The following is a 26,989-nucleotide window of genomic DNA, read 5'->3' on the forward strand; positions in this document are numbered from 1 at the left end:
AAAACACAGAATTTAAAGACGATCCCAGTGAGGCACTCCCATTCTATATGACTACCATTCTATATGACTAGCAAACAAGATACAAGGACTAAAGGCAAAAATACACACTTTTGCAATCCTATATAAAATTTATTTTCATAAAATCAACACAATACCACAAAACAACAAAAAGAAAGACTGAATTTTGACAACCCTACACAAAATGTGGGATTTCATTTCAAAGTCTTCAAACTGATGAGCTTGTTTTAGCCTGTGCTGGATTCACACCGGGCAGTCGGTGTTCCTCAGAGTTCCCTTTAGGCATCACCTGTTGGCAAAGGACAGGCTGATGTCTGGAACTATTTCTCCACAGGACTCAGGGGAGTATGAGCTGTGCCAGAGGCACTGCTGCTGATGGTGGAGCTGGTCTCTCATGACATTGCTGTGGGGTTAGTGGTTTATAAAATGTCTGGGCAGAGGCTTCAGTGTTCTGGGTGCCCGGGCAAGAGTGAGAGGGTAGGAATCTGAGGACCAACTCTCTGACCACTCTCTTGGTGATCTGGTTGGCTCTGTGTGTGGCTTATTGGGTTATGTGGCACTGCTGGTCACCACTGACCCTGACGCTCATTGTCACTTTTTCCTGGAGTGCACTAGGTACAATCACTGCAGTCTTTCTTGGTAGTTGTTTTGTTCACATTGTTTTCCCCGAGTTTTTTTGTAGAATCTGCTGATCAAAGCCATTAAATTTGGAACAAACAGTAATAGGGGAATCTTTTCTATTAAGTCCTTCAAAGGTTGGATTCTCACAAGACTTGTCGGAATTTACATTTCCCACATTTTTTGCTGTTTCTCTCACTAAGGGGACTTGCAAGAAGTAACCTATCTAACAGGCAGACTTACAGGTCTAATCTTGGTAATTGGCATACGCCTCTGGATATTTTTTGTTGCCCTATCAGATTTCAGAGTAAGTAGCTTAGTGGTTTTACATAGATCATCCATCTTTTGGGATGATGGTTCAAGTTCTTTGTTATCAATGAGACTTGCATCACATTTTTCCAATGCATTTTGCTTGCGTTCTGATTGCTCAAATGATGAAGCTGATTAAAAATTTTTCATTTCACTATCTGCAGTGTGGCTATCTTCCTTTGAAGAAAAATATAGTGACTTTGTGGAATGAGTCACTTTCTTCTGGTGATATCACAGGTTTGGAAGGACAGCTTTGATCAACCTGAGGTACAATAACATCTGCACTACATGTAACATCTTGTGACTGTAGGAACTCATCCAAGATCTTCTGAGAGTAAGTGATGAGGAACTCTACCAACTGTGCCTGATTTGCATATTCAGCAAGGGAGGCGATGGTGACAGGAGCAGTTGTGGGCCTTGGCCTAATGAGACTTGGTCCAAATATTACCCCCAAGTTTTTGGAGTTCATCTTCTTTTCTTCAGCATGATCTACTACCCGCTTACGATGTACTATGAGGTAATGAAGACTGCTAAAATTTGATGTTGGCAACTGTCTTAGGAGGTCCTTAGTTTTTAGAAGAATTCAGTTTATCTCTGTACACATATTTGGGTATTTTTTGTCCTTGGGGTTATCCTTTTTGGTTTCTTGTTCTTCATTAATATGTTGGATCTCTTTTGCAAGGTCTATAAATTCCTTGAACAATCAGAATAAAACTAATGGTTCTGGGAGCTGTTGAAGGTAAAGTTTCAAGACTTTACAGATGTCATGTGAATTAAATTCTGAAGTGTCTACCAAAAGCATTCCATTCTCCAAAGCTTGACACAGTTTTTCAGTTTTTGTTTTGTTTCCACTGACATGATAAAATCCTTGTAAACACAAGGCTCTCTTTTCAATTTCTGAAGTATATATTGAGTAAAACAATGCCACCTGGCTCCTTTTTTGCAACGTGTGTGGATTCTGCTCCACCAAATAAGTGTGTTTTTCTGCGAAGTTTCTGATGACCACAAATGATGACTAAGTTTTTCATACATTTTCGATGACAGACAAGGAGATACTCTTCACATTCAACACTTTGAATACTACAATGCCTTCACAATCTCTGCATTTTGTGAGGGATCTCAATTTTCTGAACTTGTGAGTAACAGCTACTTTTGACATCAATATATTTTTAAATGCTCCAAGGGAATTGTGTCCAGTTTCTGAAAGGGGAAGGTGGCTCTCTTTCATCTAAATCATCTGCAGAAGATATGGTTCCACTGGATGGAGTTCGTGGAAGTTTTCCATGAAAGACTCCTGGACTTATAGATTCTCAATCCAAAGATCTAGACTGACTGCTCCACATGTCCATGATCTTATTAAAGAAGAATCTGTTAGATCTGCATTGTTAGAGCATCTGTCCCCTTCAATTTTATTACAACTTTAGGGAAGGCACACAACATCCTTTAAAGAGTCAGCAAGGCCATATCCAGACATCTGGGAACTATTTGTTAATGGTTTATTTCCATTCCCTTCAACTTTTTCTTTTTTGGTTGAATTTGTAGCCTTCACAAATTCCCTGTACTCTTGGCCTGGATCATAAAGTTTGGCATTATCACAGAGAGACTGTAAACTGCAAGGGAGGCAGCCTGCAGGTGCTGCATCTGAAAGAGGTTAACTGTTAGAGCTTTAAGGGTAAGATCACACTGGAAAACAAGTGTCCTGAGTTGTGTTAAAATTTTTCTTTTGGTATTTTCAAGATCATTTCGTCTTTCTTCAACATTTGTTACACAAACTTTGTAGAGGTCATTTGCTTCTTCTACTTTTTGAAGGGCTTCCTCTTCCAACCTTCGCTTTTTTTCTAGTTGCTTATTGAGATTTTTTGCTAATCCACCACTGATGCTCCTCCTCTGCACGAAACATGGAAGATTTTGCTTTTTCATATTCATCTTGACGTTGCATGCATAACAATTTCGTCTTTTTGAGAGCAGTTTCTGTTTCAAGCATTTTATTTTGTTCCTGTTTCCAAAGTTCCTTTATTTCTTTCCTTTGTTTTTACATTTCATTTTTCATCCCCAGTGGAGGCTGTACAAATTTGTTGGCTTGGACAGCTGCAATTGTTTGTTGTAAAAGGTCTCTGTTCTTTATGTCATTGAAGAGAGCACTGGTAAATAGACTATAGCAGCAAAAACTCCTGTAGTCCAATGTTAGCTCCGGTTGCTTCCACCAACTTTACAATATTTCAGGTGGACCCCAATTCCAAGTTAAGCTTTTTCAACCCATGATGCTATGTTCTTTGTATATTTTGACCATGTTTTAGCATACGACAAGGCCAATTCAATAGTCAATGTTTTTTTAACAGTACATTGTCTAATTCTATAGGAGAAAAATTTCCATTTTCATTGGATAACTCAGTACTGAGTCCACAAAAATGTTTTAAAAAGACTTATTTTCCTGGGCTGGGGATATAGCTCAGTTAGTAGAGTGCTTGCCTCACATGCCCAAGGCCCTGGGTTCAATCCCCAGCAACACACACACACACACACACACACACACACACACACACACAGAATTATTTTCCCGAGAAACAGGCAACCCTAACAAGGCGTCAGTGCCTCCATTTTCCCATAATGAAGTTTGTAAGCATATTCCCAAAGGTAAATGCCAAAGTTTCAGTAGAAGAAAACAGTTCTCGGAATAGATTGTTTTTGTTTTCTTCATTAACTTCTGTAAAATTCCCAGCTTGCACTTTTGCCATAAGCATTAATGCAGCATTTTGAAGATCAACAGAAATGACTTTCTCATGCTTATTCCTCATAAGACTTTAAAACACGGAGACGCTCATCCAGACTTTTTTAAAACAGTCTGAAAAAATAGCTTCTTTCAAATATATTAACACATGGGAGAACTTCCTGATATCATTCACCAACTCCTTGATGTCGTCCGGATCAAAATTGGAGATGGAACTTAGGGACCTGAGCCCCATTTCAAAAGTTGTAACATGAGTACAAAGTTGGCCTGATGCCCAAACACGTTTTTTCTTTGTCTTTTTCTGTGTGTGAGCAAGCATCCCCTCAGTTAACAATCAGAAAAACTGAAATCCACGCGCTCCATCCCGCGACCCAGGCTCGGAAGCCCACCCAACGCTCACATCCACGGTCGATGCCCTAGGGCTGGAGCTCCCTGACGCCATCCCCCACGCAAGGCAAGAGAACATCAGGCCAAGTCCTTGCTGCCCCTGCAGCCACCTCCCCAACCTCGTTCTGTCCCCGCTTCAAATCCTTCTGACTTAACTATTGCTTTATAACTTCATCACACACTGAAAATATCTAATACGTACAAAAATTGGAATTTAATTTTAGGCATATTTCAAAGGACAGTTTTTGTACAAATTATACTTCAATTCAAATTGCCAGTCCTCTCGTAAAAATAGAAATTAAAGGAGATGACATATTCAAAAGGATTCTTGGAAGTGATTAATGATGCAAATCTTTACAAAGATATGGACAAGACCAGAAAGCCCTAAGAAGTGATAAAGCACTCCAAGAGCAAAAGGTAGGAAACCATTACTACTGTCTTGAGTGAAGTTATTGGATTTCAGTAAAAACCAGAACTAGAAGGAAAATCCTGTCTGGCAGCAGCTGTAGCCTATGGACGAACAGTGCAATGCCCAACCATGCACCCTGGGAAAGCAACCCTGGGGTGAATCATCTTGTTTTCCTATTGAAGCCTTCCTTGGAAGTTATGCAACTTCAAACTAAAGGACAAATGAACCTAAGTTCAAGCAATCATTATGGATTATCCTTCAGGGGCACAGAGCATAATGGTCTGAATGGTGGAATAGTAGGATACAACGTGCACACAGCGAATATCCATCCTGGGACTAAGAAATCACTGAATAAGTATTAAGGCACATGCTTTCAAAATTTTTTTCCTGTTAGGAAATAAGACATTTCTAAGTCATATTAGATATTTAGAACTACCAGAAAATAGTGGTATCTATGTTTCCTCTCCTATTGCTTAAAATATTTTCAAGTCTTGTTTTATTTATTTGACTGCCCCACTAAATGTTCTTCTTAAGAGAAAGGAAAATATAGATTTTCTTTGTTGAGAACTCAGGGGATAATTGGATAAATAGTAGGAACTTAATGTGCATATATTAGGCTAATCTTAAAGGGTTGATATGTATCAGTTTTTTCGTTACTAAAGTAGATTAATTCTCTATATTTAAAGAATCTAAAGTGATCTATTATATGAAAATATAATAGAAAAGGTATTGTTAACTATTAACAGACTTTAATAATTGGTAACTATTGTAACAATTGTAAAACATGCTATTTATAAATAACCCTTGACTAAGTAACTATTTTCATGTGTGGATTATACTTTTCCCAACTTAATTGGCATATAGTGAACTATACAAATTTCTGTTTTAAATTGACACCTGTTTCACAATTCAGTAATTTTTGTCATTTTATTTACCTTACTATGTATCAATTTATTTAAATTTTTTAATTAAATGTTTGTCTTTCATTTAAGAATGAAGGAATTAAAGGATGCTTTTTGGATGGTTTTGGAAACAAGTAAGATGAAAATAAAAGATGCATAATATGACATAAAATAAACAAAGTAAAATGAATATAAGAGGAAATAATATAAGGAATAATGCACTAATGCAGTGATGTAATGGTAACTGATTACATTTACTAGAGTAAGTCAAAACATTAACCATGATTGGAGAGATCCTGACATAAGTTAGACTACCCAAATCCTCAAAGTATCAAAATTGGAATACCCTGACACTTTTTACAAGAAGTGGATTTCAGTAACAACTAGAACTGGAGGGAAGAGCTTGTCTGGCAGCAGTTGTGGCCTGTGAGAAACAGAATAGCGCCTAACCATACACCCTGGGAAACAGATAATGTTTAAAGTCAACTTTTGTTTATAAGTTATAAGTAACAAAACTTATATCAACATCATCTTGTGTTCTGTAAATTAGTATACAATTATTATTTATCAATTCAAAAATATTTTTAAAAGAAATGGGAATCCCAGATCTCCTGTCTTATCAAGGAGGAGGCAGAATTCTCAACCACATTCCAGCAAACAACCTTACATTTATTATCAGAAAAGCTGTTAACAGAGATAGTCAGTATACAACCCTGGAAATAAAAGGATTAAACATCTCAATATTAAAAAGCATAGAACCACTGTCTAATAGGAATTGAGCATGCTGCAAACTTTTCTTAAATCTCTGGGTAGAATTCCTTCCTTGGGTAAGATTATAATGTACATATATTGATGCTATGAATCCTACACAGGTGCTCATTTAGACATTACAGAACAATGGAGAAAAAAATTGAAAATTCCCAAACAGGAAGGAAATACAATATATAAAATTTTAGGAATCACAAGTATTCACGTCTTTTCAGAAGCAACATTAGAATCTTGACAATACTGCAGAAAGTTTTAAGGAAGTGATATGTAAGACTATTGATATGGAAAGTACTAATCACATGTAAAGTATGTTCATACATAAAAGACTTCAGAATAATACATTTGGTTGCCCTTTCTATGTAGTCAGTTAATGGACATTTCTTTTTGCAAAATTTGGGAATAATGTAAGATAAAGAAATTCATTAAATAAAGAAAATGTAAGAATTGATAATATAACCTAAGGAAATGTTGGCTAACAGATAAGCAAAGACCTTACTCTATACATACCATAGAATTCATTAAACAAATATTGTGATAGAAGAATGAAAACATAAAGGAAAGGAGGCTATAAAGTTAAAATAGAAGAAATGTTATTAACTAAACTATTCTACAGTATTTTGAGTATATTACAGGAACTCTGACATGGAAAAATTTGGAAATAGATCTGTACCACATAATTTGATGATAATGGAAGACAGAACTACAGAAGAAACAGCAAGGAAGTCAGAGTAATACTATAATCAAAAGTTATTTAAATGAAAAATATAAATATGGTACTTCTTATATTTAAATAATATTAAAGAGCTTAATATGCAATACTTTTATATTGAAATATTATTCATGATTACTATTGAATATGGGAATAGGCATGGTTTATAGGTACCTTGAGTGTTGAAGAGTGATGGATAGGATGGATTGAGAGCTGAACCATAATAGAAATCTAGCTCATAATTGAAATATAATGCATAATTGACAAAATTTATGAAGAAAGGAATACCAGTATTTGCATGTTATTTAAAAACATAAAAGTATACAAAAGAAGAGATCATTGAAGTAAGTGAAAGTGCTAGAATTGGAAGTTGGCAATGTGGGTGAAACTGTTGTTTTACTTAAGTCTTTTGGAGCAAATTTACTTCAAAGGAAATGTAACACATATGCGATAGCAAAGATAACTTTTAATAAAAATTTTTTTTCTTCATTTATCCAATTCCCCAACTGTAAAATGACTTTTGCAATGGAAATCCCTGACTGAATTTTTCCATTTACTTCAAAAATTGCATGTATGTATATACAAGAGCAACTGTATACAGTACTCATTTTTCTTTCATTAAAATATTTTAAGATCTTTACAGTTATGTTTGTGATATTCTTTCACTATTTCATAGTTATCTGTGGCCTTTCATTATATATTTCCTGATTTTAAGTACACTTTTAATTAATATTTCTAAAGCAAAATTATCTTGCAATTTAAGAGTATCTTTCTGGTATAACTGAGTTGTTGTTTTGCTCTTGTTAATTTGTTACTTGTTACTTAAAAAATAACAAAATTTATAATTGCATCTATGTTAAATGAAAAATATCTAATAAGATTCAGTGCTAGACATTTAGATTGTTCCTTCCCCCTCAAAATTAAAAATATATTGCAATATTGCAAATGATATATTGAAATTATTTTTGGAAGAAGTGGAAATGTATTAATAGGAATAAAATCATAAAAATAAAATTCTAGAACACAGGCATTTGCATTTTTGATTTGTGTAATTATTATAGAATTAACCTATAGGAGGATGCAGCAGTTTTGTATATTCATTATCAGTCTTTGAAAGCATCTATAACTCTACATATAAACCTCTTTTTATTTTTAGACATCATTTGCAAAGTGACTAGTTAAAAAATTACCTATTGTTTTATACATTTTCTTTAATTAAAAGTAAGATATATTTAAATGAAAATACAATTATTATTTTATTTAATGTGATCTACTTGTTCATACTTAATATTTTCTATTAAGTGATGTTCTCAAAATATTATAGCAGCTTTTTAAATATTAAGTGAATCGTTGTTTCATCATATATTTTTTATGTATTATTTAATTTAGTTTTTCTATTATTCTAAATATAATACACTTTTTATGTTCTACTTATGATTAATAATCCATCTTAAAACCAAAATTATATTCCTTTTTTTTATATTGGCCAACTATGGAGAATGACATTTTTTAAAGAAATTATTGACAGAGAGAATGAAATAGAATAAGAGAATAAAGGAGAATAAAATGTTAGTAATTTTTTAAATTTTGAGTCTAGCTTTTTCAAAAATACTAGATTGTCTTTCAAAAATGTCACAATGTAGGGGCTGGAGTGTGGCTCAGTGGTAGAGCACTTGCCTGGCATGTGTGAGGCTGTGAGTTCAATCCTCAGCACCAAATATAAATAAATTAAAGATCCACTGACAGCTAAATTTGATCCTCAGCACCACACATAAATAAATTAAAGATCCATTGATAACTAAAAATATATTTAAAAACAGAGAAAATCACAATGTAAAAAATATTCTAAATATTTTGCAAATAATTTTGTATTCTATATATTACAACATAACAATGTTATAACTTAAAATATAATTTCAGTTACCTATATTTGCCCAAATTGTCGAAACATATTCCTGATTCCTGTCAATGACATAAATTCGTAATCATGCTCATAATACATTGGATATATTGAAATTCTTCAAATTTGCATCAGAGTAGCCAGGATAAGCTCACCTAGACAGAACATAACCTTATTATATTTTAAACTTTTTTCCCTTGAAGATAAAATCATTGTGACACACAAATATAAAAATAGGAAATTAAACTAGATAAGATAGTAGCAATGACAGGCAAAGACAGTGCAAAGGAGATATGCTCTATCTCCATCTACCAGAAACAACTGGAGCTCGTCTGCATGAGGGAGAGCTAACATTCCCATACCGCTTCTGATATCACAGTGATGGCATTCAGGGACTGTCAAAATGAACCCTTAACTGATCCTAATTTCCAGGATGATATATAGCAGCAGACAGTGCTGGACGAAACCTTTGTTTACTTACAACTCTAATAACCTGGGTTATAGAGATGGGAAAATTGTATAAAGTGTCTTTAAAAGACATTTTATTAACCTTTAGGACAATCTCATTTCAGTGTTTAGCATATGCATTCCAATACAGGGCCATGTGGCAAAATGTTCCTGACTTAGATTAGTGGTTTCTTTATCAACTGTCAGAGGAAAAAATTCCTTGTGACATTAAGGCCATTTATGTTTCACATCTGTCATAATGTGTTTTATTTGACAACTTATTGAGCACAGAATATAAATAAGATACTGTTGCCTCACTATCAGTAACATTTTAAAAAGTGAAGCAGAGACACTATTCTGAAAAGTTTCAAAGTGTAATTTTGAATTTAAAACTCTACCAACAATTTTGTCATATTTGCCTTAGAGGCAATTTTTTTCCATTACTTTAGCACATTACAGATTTTACTAAAAACAAAGTTTTACTAAATGTAATTACTTCCAATATTAAATTTAGGTGTCACTGAAAATTTTTCATGACTAGATAATTTTTGTAATCAAAGGAAGGAAATCTAATGATGAGATTTATTTACATACCTTTACCTAGAATTTTAAAATTGTATACCACACAGAGGACATATTAAATGGAATAATTATAAATATGATTATATACTTTGGTCTTTGGTATTGAAAGAGAAATTGCAAACTCAATTACATTAGGTTTTTTTTTTTTTAATCCTAGCATTCATGGTGACATTATACGATAAAGAGAAATTAATAAAGCAAATGAACTTTGCTGTGAGTTTATTTCCTCAACTTGAAAGCCAGGAAAGAAAATGGAAATTAGGCAATGTCTTACTGGGAATACAGAAAGCTATTGGATGTCAAACTCCATAGACTCTGAATCCAAATTGAATCAATGTGGGCCTAAAGAGTCCTGAAATCAATATGGTTAAATGATGCCTGATCTTTTAGATAACTCTGGAGGGTACTTACCCAATTGATTTTCTTAAATTATTGTCACTCAATATACATTTATTGAGATTCAGCCTTGGGTTAGGTGTATGCAGTGTCATGGGGATATAAAATCAAGTATCATACTACCTATTTTCAAGAATGTTTTAAATTTCAGAAGAGTCAGATAACTAAATCAGCAATCCTAGTGCATTATGGCAAACTGAATGAGAGAGAAAATGTCTTTAAATGAATACTGCATTCACGAGAGGATGTTTTGCAAATCTGTGGGGGTCTTTTTTTTTAACATAATATTGTGTTTGTATTTAGTTGTCAGAGGCAAGAAATGATAGTTGCCCTATAATATAATGATAGCCCTATATGGAAAGTGATAATTCAGCATCTCACATAACTCAAATGACCTAAAGACATACTTTTAAAAAATGAACCTAGAATCTACTTCAACTTTACATAAAAACTTAAACTATTTTTTGATCAGTTTACCTACATTCTTACTTTTGAAGAAATTGCAAGAAATATAAAAATTGAGAAAAGATATATTTAGTTTTTTGAATATTTGCAAGAGCTATTCACTGTAAGTCACGTTGTCATATAAGTGCAATCATATAGAAAGTGTCTTGCCATGTTTTCTAGGCTTGCCTTGAACATTTAACTTAAGTAATCCTCCTGCCTCAGATTCCCTAATGCAGAGACTATAGGTATGTGCCGTAGCGCCAAAGATGATTTTGAATATTTGACTCAACAAGGAAAATCTATTTACATGAAGAAATTTCGCCTTCTCAATGAAATCATATAGACAATATAAAAACAATGCTGATTTAAATTAATATAGAAATAAATATCTAAAAAAAGGAAAAATAAAGTCCAAATAAATAAAGTTAAATTGCAAAAACATACTGATTTTTAAAAAATAACAGCCGTATGTTTTAGATTACTGAAATAAACCTTGAAACTCTATAATAGAGTATGACAACGTTTAGTACAGAAGTTATCTGAGAATAGCATTTGTGAGCCAAGTGAAAAGTTGAATTACAATGTCATTACAGCAAAATCTCCACTGATACTATGGATACCTCTGAAGCTTGGGTGTTGCTTAAAATTTTTTCAGCCATGAGACAAGAGACAGTCTATTTCCAGCTCTCATGTATATTCTAAGCTCATCAATGCATGAAAAACACTGAGCTCCTTTCCTCCTTTGTTGATCCTTTGTTGACTCTTCCAATTGGCTGTTGGTATGAACTGAGGGAGAAAGTGCTGTAAGAACACTGGAGAATGCATGGGAATCTGGATCATCTAATCATGAATCTTAGTTGTTACCTTTGTCTTTGTACATGCTTGATTGTAGATGCACCACTATTATGTTGGATTGCTGCTGGAGGTATGTTGGCGATCTTTTGATTTGGTGAGTGTAACTAAATCTCACCCTCAAAGAGATATTCTAGTATCTAAAACTTGATGTTTTGTGCTCAGAGCCTAACTGTATGTCCATTGATTTTAAGTGGTCGAAAATTCTCTGCTGCAGGTTGCATGATTTTGCTTTAGTATCATTGTATACTCTTTTGTGATTATCCTTTTAGGTCTTTCTGTAAACACCATAGATTTTATTTAATATCCTATAATTTGTATGCTATCTTGGCCCAAGCAGCAGATTTGGTTTCATGACAGCCTCCATCTTCTGAAGAGTTTATTTGTCTGACACATTGGCACTCAAATCTAATAGTCTTTTTCTAGACTCATAAATTAGTGTGGGCAGAATTCTTAAGTATGGGGTGTACTAAGTCCCCAAACCAGAAGAGGTATTTTGTATGTTGCACTTATTTATTTTTAAGTGGGAAGTAAAAGGAGGCCTAATTGGTTTGTCTTTACTTTGGAGGGCATGTTTGGTTACATCGCTGGGTTCCTGCATTTCTACTGATGTGGCAAGTCCACATCTTTAGATGCCTAAAACCACCTGCACCTTCTATATTCCATTTGCCTTACAAATATCCCCTCTATTTTTACACTCTTTGGACATCCATTCTGATGACACAAGTGTAATTGTTGTATTATAACACTGTGATCGTCTGTGACAAGTGAGATGTTCCAGAGTCTTTGGACTATTATAATGGAGTAAGGGTAGAAGACATTTAATTTATATCCTGTTGTATAATGGGTGTTTCTTTCATGCGAAGACAAACTGGTCTTGGGCATCCTGGGGAAACACTTTTAAGTAGAATAATGGATGAAAATTAACCTTTTCAAAATGTCATGGTTAGGATGATTACCTACTTCTATGCTGAAATGAAAAATTGCTATAAATTGTTGTCACTCCCACACAAAGATTAAAATATCATACCAGAGAATCGTAAGGGCGATTGTTCTGGCATTCTGGTATTTAAAGACCTAATTTTACAAGCTAATAACTGATCCATGTCAGGAAAACAAAGAGCGCAAATCTGAAATCATGCCTCTGCATGGAAGCTATTTCTTTCTTTCTTTCTTTCTTTCTTTCTTTCTTTCTTTCTTTCTTTCTTTCTTTCTTTCTTTTTTGTCAAAAGTTCTAATCAACAAAATCATCAGTTTCATATATCTGTACTCAAAGGGGTCATTAGGGATGAAATTCTGTATGTGCAATGCTTTCTGAGCAATGTAATTCCTTCTGGCACTTATAGGATAGGAAACCATAAACAAATAGCCTACCAATTACTACCATATACTCTCTGGTTTCTACCAACAACAAACATTGAATCAGTTCAAAGGGCCATAAGCTCCACAGTCATCCTTATATTTGTATGTAGTAAGACTTTTTACTAAGGCCACTTTTAATATTTTCTCTTTATTACTGGCTTTGAGCTTTAGATTAGGAGGTGTGTTCTTCATATTTCTTGTTCTTGGAATTTGTTGAGCTTCTTGGGTCTACAAGAAATAAGCTTTTGCTTCCTGGCCAGAGGAAACAGGCATTGTGCTCAGTCCTGTGTGGATGTCTTACATGCATGTTCTGATCAATTGAACACCGGAAGCCCTGGTGCTCTCCACATGCACCAATCTCTTCTCCATTACTCTGCCTTGTGAATTCTAGCTGCTTTATCTTATCCTGATTCTCAGCCACATCTTCTCTACTCAAGGAGTCCATTGGACTTTACCAGACTTTACCCTTCCTGATCAACAGTAAGGAAATTCACTCAAGATGATAAGTTTGATATATAAAGTCAATATAAAGCTTATCTGATTTGCTTCCTATGTCTTTAGGATCAGTGATCTTCATTGATTGTGTGGTGTTCGTTTGTTTCAGAAAGGAGGTCTTCCTAGCCTATCTTGACTTTTCATCAGTGTCGCTGCAAAGACTTTTAGAAAATATATAAACTTTAACTTACAGATTTTCAAAACTAAAAAAATTAAAGTACATTAGTTATAAATCAAGAATAAGCATTCCAAAATTAATGAAACATGGTCTGTAATTTTATTATGGCCTTAAATATATTTAATATTTATTCATTTATACCAGAGTCTACTATATACTGTATTTTAAAATCCTTCTTTGAGATTGCCTCACAAATCATGGTATTAGTGTTGATATAATTTTGTTTCTTATTTCCTGAAATGAGATGTCATTGTGGAAAATTACAGATACATTTACTAATATCTGTACCTCTACATAGATATATAGAAAAGTGTCATTTTTCTTCCAGTTCAGCAATTAGCCATTATGAAACTATTGCTTAAATGGACACTCTAAACAGATAATAAGTTTCATTAACAGAAAGTAATGAATAGATTTTGAGCATGCTAAAATTATTTAATTGTTAGGGAAAGGAAAAACCAGCTAAAATACAATCTCCTACACATCCTGCTCATGATAGTCTAGATTGTAAAAACCTTTCAGAAATTATCTTTAATGAATAATGGAACTAGCCAAACAATTAAGTTGTCACTTAATGGTTGCCATAAAGATGGACAGATGCTACATTAACTTGTCATCTGTGCACTATTAGTATCATTTAATTTCTAATGCATGATAAGGTTTTACACTGGAGAATGCTTAGAATGAATATGATTCTTAACGAGAAAATTATGTTGCATTTTATAGAAGTAATGTACAATATGTCACGTGTATTAAAATCAAACTAGTGAAGTCTAAGTAGAATAATGCTTTTTGACATGTTTGGATGAACTAACATTAAAGTATAAAATGGTGACTTTTCATATAGGTTACAAGAAATACTTCACTTAAAAACTAGTTCATAAGTTTTCTACAATAGCAGTTCCCATATACTTTTTGTTAAATTGTCCAGTGTCCACTTAAAATAGTTAAATGAATGTCAAATCATCATCCACCATGCACCATGGAATCTATACCTCAAATTATTGAATGACTCTGATTGACCAGTAGATAAGCATATTTTTTATTGGTTTCTTCATAAAAATTATATTATGGCAATTAATATGTTTTAAATATGATGGAACTTATCTTGGAAACCAAAACTTACATATTTCTTTGACTTACCTGAATTGATTAGGAAAAATGAGATTTATCTTTCATTATTGCAAAGATTGTAGCTAGGAATCAGAAAATACTGTCTCAAAGAGTGTGTTACTTAAAAACTGTTGGACTATTTTTTTTTTTGCCCATAGTTAGCAGGGATTTTTAAAAATTAAAGATTATTATATAGCTCCAAAGAATGTGGATTAAATACTGAGTTCAATTACTTTTTTGGTAAGTACTAAATATAGGGCATCATCAGTGTATGTGTTGTAATAAGCTCCATGTTCTGAATACATTCTTCTGGAACTATAACTTACTAGTAAAGATGTTATACTGTTAATGTAATAGATTTAATTATTTTAAACAAGACAGTTCCCAGTTTATCCCTTCATCTGAGTTATATTAGGACTGTGGAAGATAAAAAAAAAATATACATCATAGTAAGGCAAATCTGTGGTACCAAATTGATAACTTATGCTGCTGATGTCTTTTTTTTTTTTTTAACTTTTCAATAATAACTGAAGAAGTATCATTGTTTTGGAAATCTTATAATTTCTAGAAACTGTTCTATTAGTTACATGAAATAGACTTACTTTCTCAGGTCCTAATGGTGCCTGGGTGAACAAACCAGGTATATCCTCTCAAGAGATATTAAGCTAGATTAGATTGACTTATATGTATATATAGACACAGAAATCAGAAAATGGCATTTTTAAATTGAAAGTTTTTTCTTACAGCATTTGATTTGAGCTTCCAAAATTACTATAAAATGTGTCCAAGGATGTGCTCAGCTTTAGGTCTGTTTCTCAAAATTTCCACTAATCTCGTCCACAGTACTCATGTTATTATTAGTTCATTAGTTAAAACAAACAGAATTTTGTTGGAAATAAGTATTTAAAATACAAATTTTCATAAGAACGTTTTGAAAGTTATAAGACATAATTGGGAGTAATTAGAACACAAATGAGCCATTATGTGATTGCTGAAAATTCTTACAAATGTTAATAGATCCCCTTGTGTAGGTACATACTTACTGTAAAAAAACTCATTTCCCTGTTCTTACATAAAATATATATTTGCCTACCATTTAATGTTTATCAATTAGAATTTCCCATGTGTGCTGAGATGTAGTCACAAGTAAATATTGTTACTTTTTCCCAACTTGGTAATTCAAATGATAATACTCGAAACTAATTTTTATTCTAATACTTATTGATGATTTCACTGCTAGTTGAAAAATAGTCACCCAAAGTTCAACCATGCTAATATATTTGATTATATGAAGTAGTAAATAATCACAAAGATTATAGCAAAATTCTATACCTAATCACACATGTGAGTGAACTCAGTTTTCACTTTATCCACTATAAATTATTCTAGCTCTTTAAGATCCCATTTCTGAGCTCCAAGTGTACCAACATCTGTCATTCCAAGCTGTCTCCAGACATCTGAATCCCAGCAACATGCCCCCCTCAGAGGTCTGGGTACTAGTGCTACAGGCCCACTCACTTACATAACTTTTATATTTGTATCAATGAAGTGTCCCCTCCTCAAAATTCTGAGTATATTCTAATGTTCTTCTAAAAATCACATAGACTTCTATTTTCTTCCAATGATTTACCTAGCCTTAGTAATGGCATCAGCCTACTATATATGACATATCATTATTTATTGTTTTTGACATTCCAGTTCTCTAATACCCTGTTAAAACAATCATTTCTGTTTTTTGATCAGACTTAATTAATACAATCATTGCACCCAAGAGTGGGAGAGACCTGAGCATAATATAAAACCAAACCAAACCTGTATTTTAAATTATAAAAAATATCCTGCAATTAATACTACAGCTTTATAGTTCAGCGATCTAATCTCTAAAGCAATGTTTATTCCTCTAATTTTTTATGATCTTCAATTCAAATAGCTGTTATTTGAATTTGTTTCATTATGGTCTTTGCAACAATAGTAACTAATCCTTGACAGTATAGTATTACAGTCATTCATCATTCAAGGTAAGAATCAAGCATAGCTTTAATTTGTTTTTAATGCCTGGGTTGTACAGTATTTTATTGTATGTCTTATACAATTGTACATGTGTAATTTACTAATGGGCCTAGTGACACTTGAGTTTTCTTTATTTATTTTGCTTTCCAATGTTCTCATCTCTCAGATTGGATTTTGAAAATTTTGCTACATTTTAAATGTTAAAATAAAAAGCATTTGAGAATAAAAATTATTTTCTATGTTATATAATTAAATGACCTTAAAAATATATGCATAGATAAATGCAAAAATGTGATATTGTTGATTTTTGAAGGAATTGAGGTTTACTTTTTATTCCTGTACAGTTACATATTTTGGGGGAGCCACTCTGGACAGTAGCTATGCACACAACTTTTAAGTCCTGAGTAAAGGAGTACTGAACAGTTATTGCACTCTGCAATACATTGGACTTTTACCCCCATTCAGATAATGAAGTGTGGCTCCAGGATTGGGCGTCACCCAGTGGGGTTGGGTCACACTCACCTGTTCCTTGGTAATCGTACCCCTTTGCTCTTTTTGGGATGGAATGTTCCATGGAACCTCCACTTGTGTGTGTCCCCTATATAAGAATAAAGAATTCCATAGGCTCTCTTTCCATGGAAACCTAAGGTCACAGAGCTGTCCCTGGATTTTGGAAAGATACTTCTGTGTGTTTGCGTGCTTTCTTTGCCGTTTTCTTAAATTATTCAAATAGTCAGATTTTGTGAACCCAGCATTAGGTCACCAGCTTTGATAGATGGCGATACATATTTTTGAACATTCCCCCCAAAATGTTTTTCAAATCATTACATATTTGCTGAATTAATGAGTAAAAACAGTATCAAAATAACTGTGTTAATGTGCAAATGGGTTTTGTTTTAGTGATGACTAAAATATCTCTTCATGTTTTTCTAATTGTCTTAGCTCAGGTTTTGCCTAATCCTTGCTTTTTATTGTGAATTATTACTCCCCAGGGCTCTCCTCTTCTTCCATTCTTGAGACTCTCAAGTGGCCTTCAATGGTTTCATCTTCCCGCATTGAGCTGTCCGTTGTTTGGCAGAATAATAGTAAAAGATTTAGGGCTGAAAGTGATGCCAAAACTTAATGGTTCATACTAATAAATTATCAGCATAGCCTGTCCAGATAAGTTTTGTATCTAACTTAGATTTTTGTGTCCTAAAAGACAAAGTAAATGTAAGTTTTACTTAATTGACTCTTTTGGAAATGTTGAAATCAAGAAGATATTTGTTGCACTCCTTTTATCTGAGGATGAATTTATTACCTCTATGGTGTGATTAGGGCTGTTCTTGATGTTGACTCTCTTAATTCTGTACATGATGGAACTGTATTTTTCTGCTCATTTGAAAGTAGTATCATCTATGACTTGCTTTATAAATGAAGTGTTGGCAAAGATCTAGTGTGATTTCCAGGCTTTAAGACACACACTGAAATTCAACATGATCTCTTTTCAGTCACTGTGATATGGAACATCATGACCGGCCATGGTCATCATAATCTAATGAATGATAGAACTATGATAATAAGATCTCCCTTTTAAACCCACAGTGGACATGCACAGGACATGGTGGTGCACTTTCAGGTGTGTGTTGACACAGTGAAGTCTACCTCTCAAAAATATCCCTTGAGGATCTCCAGCATGTCTTTCACAGAAACAACCTCTGACTCCCACTTGCAGGAGTCCAGCTTCTCTATCTCCCTGCACCCATGTTTGAATGTGGGCTGTCTTCAAGAATCATTAGCCTCTTACTATTTCCAGAAATTAATGAGTGATTATGATTTCATTTATATTTAGTTCTAAGATAATTTTGTTTTCAATGATAGTCTGATTCACCTTTCCCTTTCATCTAAGAGTTTAAAGAATCAGGTGGAGATTTGAAACAAAATTTTCAAGTTCAAATTTAGCTGAAGCACATACATACTGTCTGTATTAATCATGGGAAATTTTTATACCTCATGCTTGTTGTTTCTTTTTTTCTCTCTGTTGTTAACACTTAAATATTTATTAACTCCTAAATATTTATAGATTGTGTTTTACAATACTTATCTATTTTTTTTCAGGAAGCCTAATTCTTCCTTTTTATTAAGATGTTTCACAGAATGAAAGGCTGTGTGCAACTATAAATAATACAACAAATAACTATGTACCCAACACCCAGTGGAAGCAATAAAATCTCAGAATCGAGCTGGCACCTTCTGTCAGTAGCACTTTCCAATCACATCCTCCACCTTTGGTGCCTGCTCCCCACAATTCTGTATATATCCCATTTGGTTTTAACAATGCATGAGCATTTCCTTATACTTCTTAACACATTTTGTATATATCTTCAAGAGTAAGAATCTTCTTTTATATTTTTCATCTTTCAATTTTATTTTCAAAAACAATTATATGAACATTTTTGAAGGTATATTCTCATATAGGGGCTTTTGCTTAGGAGTGAAATCATTGTTTTACAACACACACAGACTTTCTTTAATGGGTTATCAACTTGTTCAAACTGGCTGTGTCAGTTTTCACTTTTTTCAAAAGTGAAAGCGAGTTTTCACTGTTTTATACACTTATTATTACTTGTAATACTGCCAAGATATAAATATGTTCCTTGTCTGGTGAGTAGAAAATATCATGCTTTGGGTATTAGTTTGCAGGTGTGGATTACTACTAAATTTCTATTTCAATTAGTTAATTGCCATACTTTTTTTTTTTTTTTTTTTTTTTTTTTTAGTTTCAGGCTTCTTGCTATTGATACTCTTAATTTATTAAACTTATCCCATGAATACTAATAAGTATTTATCTAATGTTTTATTATTCTTTTATATAAATTCAGTATCCATTGTCACTAATTATTTTATCCAAGTTATTTAAATATACATGTGGTGTTTATATGAATGCATTTAATATGTTTTAAGGCCCCCTTAACATAAACTAATGCCCACTGAATATATACATGGGGTTAAGCAACACCATTTATACGGCCACTTTGACATTTTATTTTATTGTATAATACATCACCTCTGTAAGTATTATTCATGAATCCCTTCTAAAGTTGAGAAAATTAAATCAGAGAAAGATTTAGCAACATGCTGTAGCCCATGTGTCAGTAAATATGTGATCTGGTCCCGGGCAGTCTGATTTCAGAACTACTCACCCTTTATAGAAAATTTTATGGTGTTTTTTAATGTATAGTATTTATATGACATTCCTGCCAAGCAAGTTCCACATTAAAACAACATGTATACAAGGGGGGCCATAATCAAACCAGGCAAACCAACAAGGCATGGAAAACATACATCATCAGGACACTTCTTTGCCCATCTAATTTGCCCTTCAATCCTTGTCCCAAACAGTGTGAAGTTTTCAATATACAATAGACCAAGCATGAAAAATTCACATTTCTCTTTATGGGGGGCTGCACATGATAAGGCAGCAAAACCTGAAAGTGGATTCTTGCTGCAGCACAACCACACTCCAAGATTGCCAGTTTGAAGTGTAGGCCTTATTCATATTCTGGGAAAGAAAACCTGAGGTCACAACCAACACAATTCATGATAAACCATTAATGGAATACCTGGCTGTTTTCTGAATTAGAAAAACAAGTCTGAATTTAAAAATATGTATTGGAAGTTCAAGAAGTGTTTTATAATCAGCTATCTTAAAATTCACTGAATAAAAATGTAGAACGTTACAGCGTTGAAACTGGACGGCTTTCTCTAACTCCTACTGGATATGGGAAAGCAATGTATTCTTGATCATCAACTCAACCACTGCATGTTTCCTTCAGTCATATCTGACCTGTGCAAAACCACCTGAATAAACTGCTGCAAGAATCCATTTGGCATTCCATTATTTCACACACCTTAAACAATGTAGCAGCATCCAGGTGACAAAAACCATTATGTGCATGGATTTGCTTTTGCTGCCCTTCCTCTGTTCATCTTCAACACAACACTGGCGGTATATGTTTACATGGTACCTGCAAAGAATCGCCTTTGACATATCATGAATCCTTCCACCAAAAGGCTCCAGTCTTAATCATCTACTACAAAAATAAGATGGGTTGCCACCTGGAAATGACCTCTATGATGTTGGATTGTTGTTCTATCAGATGTGCTGTTTCAAACCAGAATACACAGCCAAAGTAATCTCAAAAGGGATGCTAGTGTCCTTGTAACTATTAAATTTATTTAAAATTTCTTTCCACAAATCTGGGCTCTGCTCTGGTAGAGATTTTACTTATGTAAAATATCCTTTCTTGGATAAGCTGATACTAACAGAATTAGGAGATCAAAAAGTCTTAAAGGGGTAATGAAAGGAAGGTGCAGAAGAAGCAGATCTGAGAAGCAACAACCTCATATACAAGTGGATCTAGTACCATCTCAGCCAATTGCATAGGATTTCCAGAGGACAGATGGCCCAGAGGAGTTCCATGTTAGGCAGAAAGGGCCATGCCCCAGTGCCTTTGTAGCAGTCAATCTTTGACTAAGCAATAAGAGAATGGCCTTTACTCAAATGTTGTGTGCAAATCCCCAAAATATACTTGAAGGCACTCAACCGCAATTAAGAAGAGTACTATTTACTATTTGCAGTTTGCAATGAAGTGACAAACTTTCCCTGTTCTTCCTTTCTTTTCTCTCTCCCTTCCTCCCTCCCTCCCTTCCTACTCCCCCACCCCTCTCTCTCTCTCTCTCTCTCTCTCTCTCTCTCTCTCTCTCTCTCTCTCTCTCTCGTGTGTGTGTGTGTGTGTGTGTGTGTGTGTGTACCACTAAGCTATATCCCTGCTTCTTTTATATTCTGAAATCAAGGTCTTCCTAAATTGCCCAGGCTGGACTCGAAATTATGATCTTATGCTTCAACTTTCCGAGTCATTGGGATTTCAGGAGTGCCCCACCATGCCCAGTATGACAAGTTTTTTCTTAAGGAAGATTTAAGTGTTGAACTTTTATAGCTGGCACTGAGACAAGGATACAATAAATATTAAATACAGGATTGTGACTGCCACCTTGCCATATTGGTTTTATTCCATCTTAAAAAGTAATAAGTGAGGTTAGAGGGTAATTAGCATTTGCAATAAAGTATAAATAGAGAATTGATTTAATAAATGAGAGTACAGAAGTTTAAGTGCAAGTGATTTCAACACACACCTTTCTCACATATATAATGATTAATAGGAACTCTTGAATATCATAAAAACAGGGACACAGAAAGCTAATATGACGTCAGAGTGTCAATGTTAGGGTCACTTCTCTTGTCAAAAATCTCTGATCAGAATGAGATTCATCAAATTATGTTACATGTTTGTATTAATATGGCAAAATGAATCCCACTATTATGTGTAAATATAATGCACCAGTAAAAAATAATTAACTGATTTTAAAAAATTCCTGATTAGCTAAAATTCCAGTTGAAGTAAAGATGAGCACAGAAACAATTTTTGGGAACTAAAATCATATAAGTGATTAATGACCTGAAAAAAGTCACTATGCACAAATGCACATGTACATTACACACATATACACACACACACACACATTTACACCAATATTAGTGTTCTTTTATACATGCATACTTAATGTTATATTTATCCAAAATTGTCTTTTAGAAAGTATGCTACATTACGGAATATGTTCATCACCCACAACAAAAGTGGTAGAGGAAAAGACAAATAGTATGTAACTTCATTGAGTCCATGGTTTATTATCCCTGAACTCCAGTTATGGCTTATAAAGTAAATTTTAAAACAACGAGTCCAATGTATTATGCAGTGTTTTGCTAATCCTATGTATTCTGGAGTCAAACTGGAGCCAATCCCAGGTCTACTCTTTCTAACCATACATTTTTAGACAAATTACTTAAATTTATCTGATTTCTAAAATGAAAATGTTACTGAACAATAAATACTAGTTAGACTCTGAAAGTTATATATGTACAAAAATAAACTTGGCATTTAGTAAGTAGTCAACATTACCTTTTTTTAATAATTAGTTATCACTTAAATTTTGAAATGTCCTAAATTTCAGTGCCTACTATACATCATACATTTGTTTTGTTTGTTTCAGGAACATGTTTGTTTATTCAGTTTTCCTACTCTAAAAATTAAAGCTTTCATTGCTTGTATGAAATTTTATCCTTCTCCCTGATATTAAATGTTTTGAAGAACCAGACCTCAGTCCCCTTCTAGCATGTCACCCTTAAACTACATACTCATTCAGTTATATCCATTACTCAAAGGAAAATAATAATTTCCTCTCATTATATGCACCCATTTAGAAATTTGAGGCAGTTTTATTCTCAACTCTCAAATCACACCTTCTTTGTGAAATATAATTAGATTTTTAGTTCACTCTAACATTTTGCTACTCTTTTAAGGTCATTGTGTTTTGATTTTGTTTTGTAATATTTTTATATAAATGTCTTATTATCCTACTAGGTCATAAATGACTTAATGGGTAGAGTTCCAAGGCACTGTAGTGACTTTAGAATAATGCATGATTACTGAATGATTAAATGGGGGATTTCAACTGGTGTTTTCTAGTCTCAAATTTTAACAGAATGTGTATGATATATGACTGAAACTTATTTCTTTTAACTAAAATTTTGTATGCTTTGATCAACATCTGTCCAATCTTCTCCACCAACCACTGTCACTCAGACAGTGGTAATCACCATTTAATTCTCTACTTCTGTGAAATCAACATTTTTACAGTCTACATATGACTGAGATGATGTGATATTTACCCTTTTGTGCCTGGTGTATTTCAATTGGCATAATGTCCTCCAGGGCCATTCATATCTTTGCAGATGACAAAATTTCTATTGTTGAATAATAGTCCATGACATGCAGACATGTGTGCACCCACACACATTTTCTTTATGCACACTTTTAGTTCAAAATTTTAAAATGCTATGTTAAGCAATCTCTGCACTATTATCAAAAATTTTTAACTTTATTAATATGATTTTAATATTGCTCTAACTTCTCATACTATCAAAGATTATCCTTCAACTACATTTTTTTAAGTGTGAAAAAATGAAATGTTCTGTGAAAGTTATAAAAGTGATTTTGTTTTTTTATTTATGGGATGTGTCAAATGACCATTAGTGTTAAATTGATCTTTTATTAAGTATTTTCCAAGTACATTGTGTTCAGCATTGATTAATTTTTTAAATCAATTTTTCAAAGTTATGACTTTTTAATTTATAAAGGCATATTTTAAATTCTTGTTCAACAAACAAAATTGAACAATATTTTGAAAAGGTGAACATCAGCAGAAGCAAATTATAAAAAATTTTAATTTTTTTTTGATGTATAACAATCCTGGGACCCTTATTTCAGATTTCAGATATCTCCCTCTGTCTCTCTCTTTCTCTCTGTCTCTGTCTGTCTGTCTCTCCCCCCAGACACACACACTCAAACACACACATACACACACTCCCCCCCCCACACACACACCACATTATTTATGGCAAATTTTAAAAGTAAATAATAACATCTAGAATGCATTAGTCAGGGAACATTAGATGATTTTATAAAAACCAAAATTAACAAGAACTGTATATAAATCTAATGTTATTCTCTATTTGGAAAATATGCAATGTAAGAGCAAGAAGTTAGTTACCTGTATTAAGTAATATGGGTTTAAGTTTTGCTCTTTCTTTGAATATGATTAAAGGGTATCACATATTTTTATGGCATGAATTTTTCTCATTATTTAAAGTACAGTTAATGTGCATATCCAACATTTTCTGTTTTGCCACATTAACTATTAGAGTTTCATAATGCAAAATTCCACCAGATATTTTACTTGAAAAATTATTAAAATGTATATTATTTCTTTACAGCATTAGTCACTTGTTAAATTGCACATATCAAACATCTGTCTTCTGCTAGTATCATGGTCCCTATTACAAAGACAATAGATATTTGCAGCTAAGTTTCAAAAGAAAAATTCTTACCTAAAAGTTACTATATGCCCAGTTTTATTACAGCTCAACTCGAAGGGAGAAACAAAACAAAATCTGAAAGCTTAGCTTTATGAGGAGAAATTAACCACAAATCAGAATGTTGGTTGATATTAATATTGCATTTCAATTTGTCAGTTCTAATATTATATTTCAAATTAACTAAAGTAATAATCATATGAGTTGAAGCTTCATTTAAAGTGAAGATAACATATAGGCAATTATTGATTGTCTAAAATAAAGGAATATAAAACAAACTATAAAAAATAGTATCTTTTGTTTGAAGATAGGAAATGAATAATTTTTTTTTAATTGGTTATTCAAAACATTACAAAGATTGCAGAATCACATCGGTTACACATCCACATTTTTACATAATACCATAATAGTAACTGTTGTTTTCTGCTACCTTTCCTATCCTCTACTATCCCCCCATGAATAAAAATTTATGGCACTAGAATATTACTTTAGAATTTGAAATGTTATACTAGCCCAGTGAAAGTGATAAAGAATTGATTTTATGATTTCATTAATTTAAATTTGTCAAGAATATTAAGAGTGTAATGTAAAATTTTCAGACATCATAGTCCTGATTTTAAGTTGCCAGGAACTTACATACTTTTTTCAAAATGACAATTTCCTTTAGGGAAGAAACATTTGAATTTAGCAAAATGTACTTATAACAATTTTTAAATCCATACAGAAAATACCACATAAAATGTGCCAGGCCTCTACATAAATCCTGTATTAAATAGCTTGATTTTATTTCCAAAGCTAAATTGCTAACGGAGAGTTGATTTGAAATCTATGCAATGCCTAACGGTGTACTTTTTGCTTTATGTTTTTAAAATTTTAACTTTAAAATCATTAATTTATAAAAGATTCCATGCATATCTTCTTCCTGTCATGCAAAATCGTCAGTCTTAACAATTACTTATGTTTCATCAATGATAGATGTAATGTCAATAATGTAATAATATTAATAAAAATGTAATAATATTAAGACTACCACCAAATTGTACTTATTGTAATAGTTTAATGTTATTTTTACAGATAGTTTTTCCCTACAGTTTATTTAGTTATTTGAAGAACATGACATTACAATTTTTTAAGGTAGACTAAAGTAGTTCTTCTGTGTGGTGGTATTAGCAAATGCATATTAAAGTATGGTAACTTATTTTGTCAATTTTAGAGTTGTTTTACTTTACATTTAGTTTATATATGATATTAAAGTCAGTTTTTAAAAATCTGTAATTAATGAATTCAGCATATGTTAGGTATCTTCTATCTTACCCTCCTGTATTTTATTTCATGATTTATATTTCCACTTTCATCTAATATAATTGATATGATATAATTGATATATGTATAATTATATATGTATATATATATATATATACACACATAAATATATATACATATGTATATATGTATAATGCTTTCCTTAGATTAATGCACAACAAAAGTTTAATTTGACCACATAATAAAATTTATATTCTATAGTAGTATATATAAATATCCCTTCTTATATTTATGGCTATATTCTACTGTAAGAAATGTACCATCTGACATATTCTCTAGTGACTTGCATTTGGGGTATTGCCTGACACTCTGTAACCTTCACAAATATAGCTAATATCAATGTACTTGTGTATAATTACATTTCAAGTTTTTCATTATATATTAAGAATAGTTCTTTAGAAATGAGCTTGCCAATTTAGAGTGCTGGAGCATAATTTTGCTAGATATGGGCAGATTTTCTTTCGTAAGGATTAAACCATTTTGCATTTTAATTAGTGATGTATTTTTATTTTTCTCACAGTTTTTCAAGAGTTGTATGTTGTTAAATGTTGAGTTTTTCCAGATAGAAACCTCATATTGTTTTAATTTTCATTTATTATAAGTGGGGCAAATTATATTTAGGTAATTTTCATCTGTTATTTTTCTGAACTGTTTAGAATGTGAGAGTTTTTTGTTGTTGTTATTATTGTTGTTGTTGTTGTTATTGTTTTTTGTAGTGATAAAGTGCTACCAGGACAGTACTTTTTAAATAAAATCTTGTTAAAAATACTTTCAGCCTGTAGTTCAAGAATGGTTTTGAAAATTAGTAAAGAACTCATTCTTAAAATAATTATCACTAGCAATAAGTTCTAGCATTGTTATGGTTTGGATCTGAAATGTTCCCTGAAAGCACGTGTGTGGAGGCTTTGTCTCCAATGCAGCAATGTTTAGAGACTGTCTTTGGGAAAGTGAGTGGATCATGAGGGCTCCAGCTCCATCTTTGGATTATTACTTTGATGGCATTATTGGGAAGTACTAGAAATTGTAGGAGATCTGGATGAAGGAAGGTCCTTGGGGGCATGACC

General features: G+C 32.8%; 1 pseudogene; it reads right to left on the reverse strand.

The window, feature by feature from the left end:
- Window positions 1-338: 338 nt before the first annotated feature.
- Window positions 339-17,686, reverse strand: LOC143411503 (rho GTPase-activating protein 29 pseudogene; annotated as a pseudogene).
- Between the last annotated feature and the right edge of the window lie 9,303 nt (window positions 17,687-26,989).

Source organism: Callospermophilus lateralis, chromosome 12 (assembly GCF_048772815.1).
Source record: "Callospermophilus lateralis isolate mCalLat2 chromosome 12, mCalLat2.hap1, whole genome shotgun sequence".
NCBI classification, from domain to species: domain Eukaryota; kingdom Metazoa; phylum Chordata; class Mammalia; order Rodentia; family Sciuridae; genus Callospermophilus; species Callospermophilus lateralis.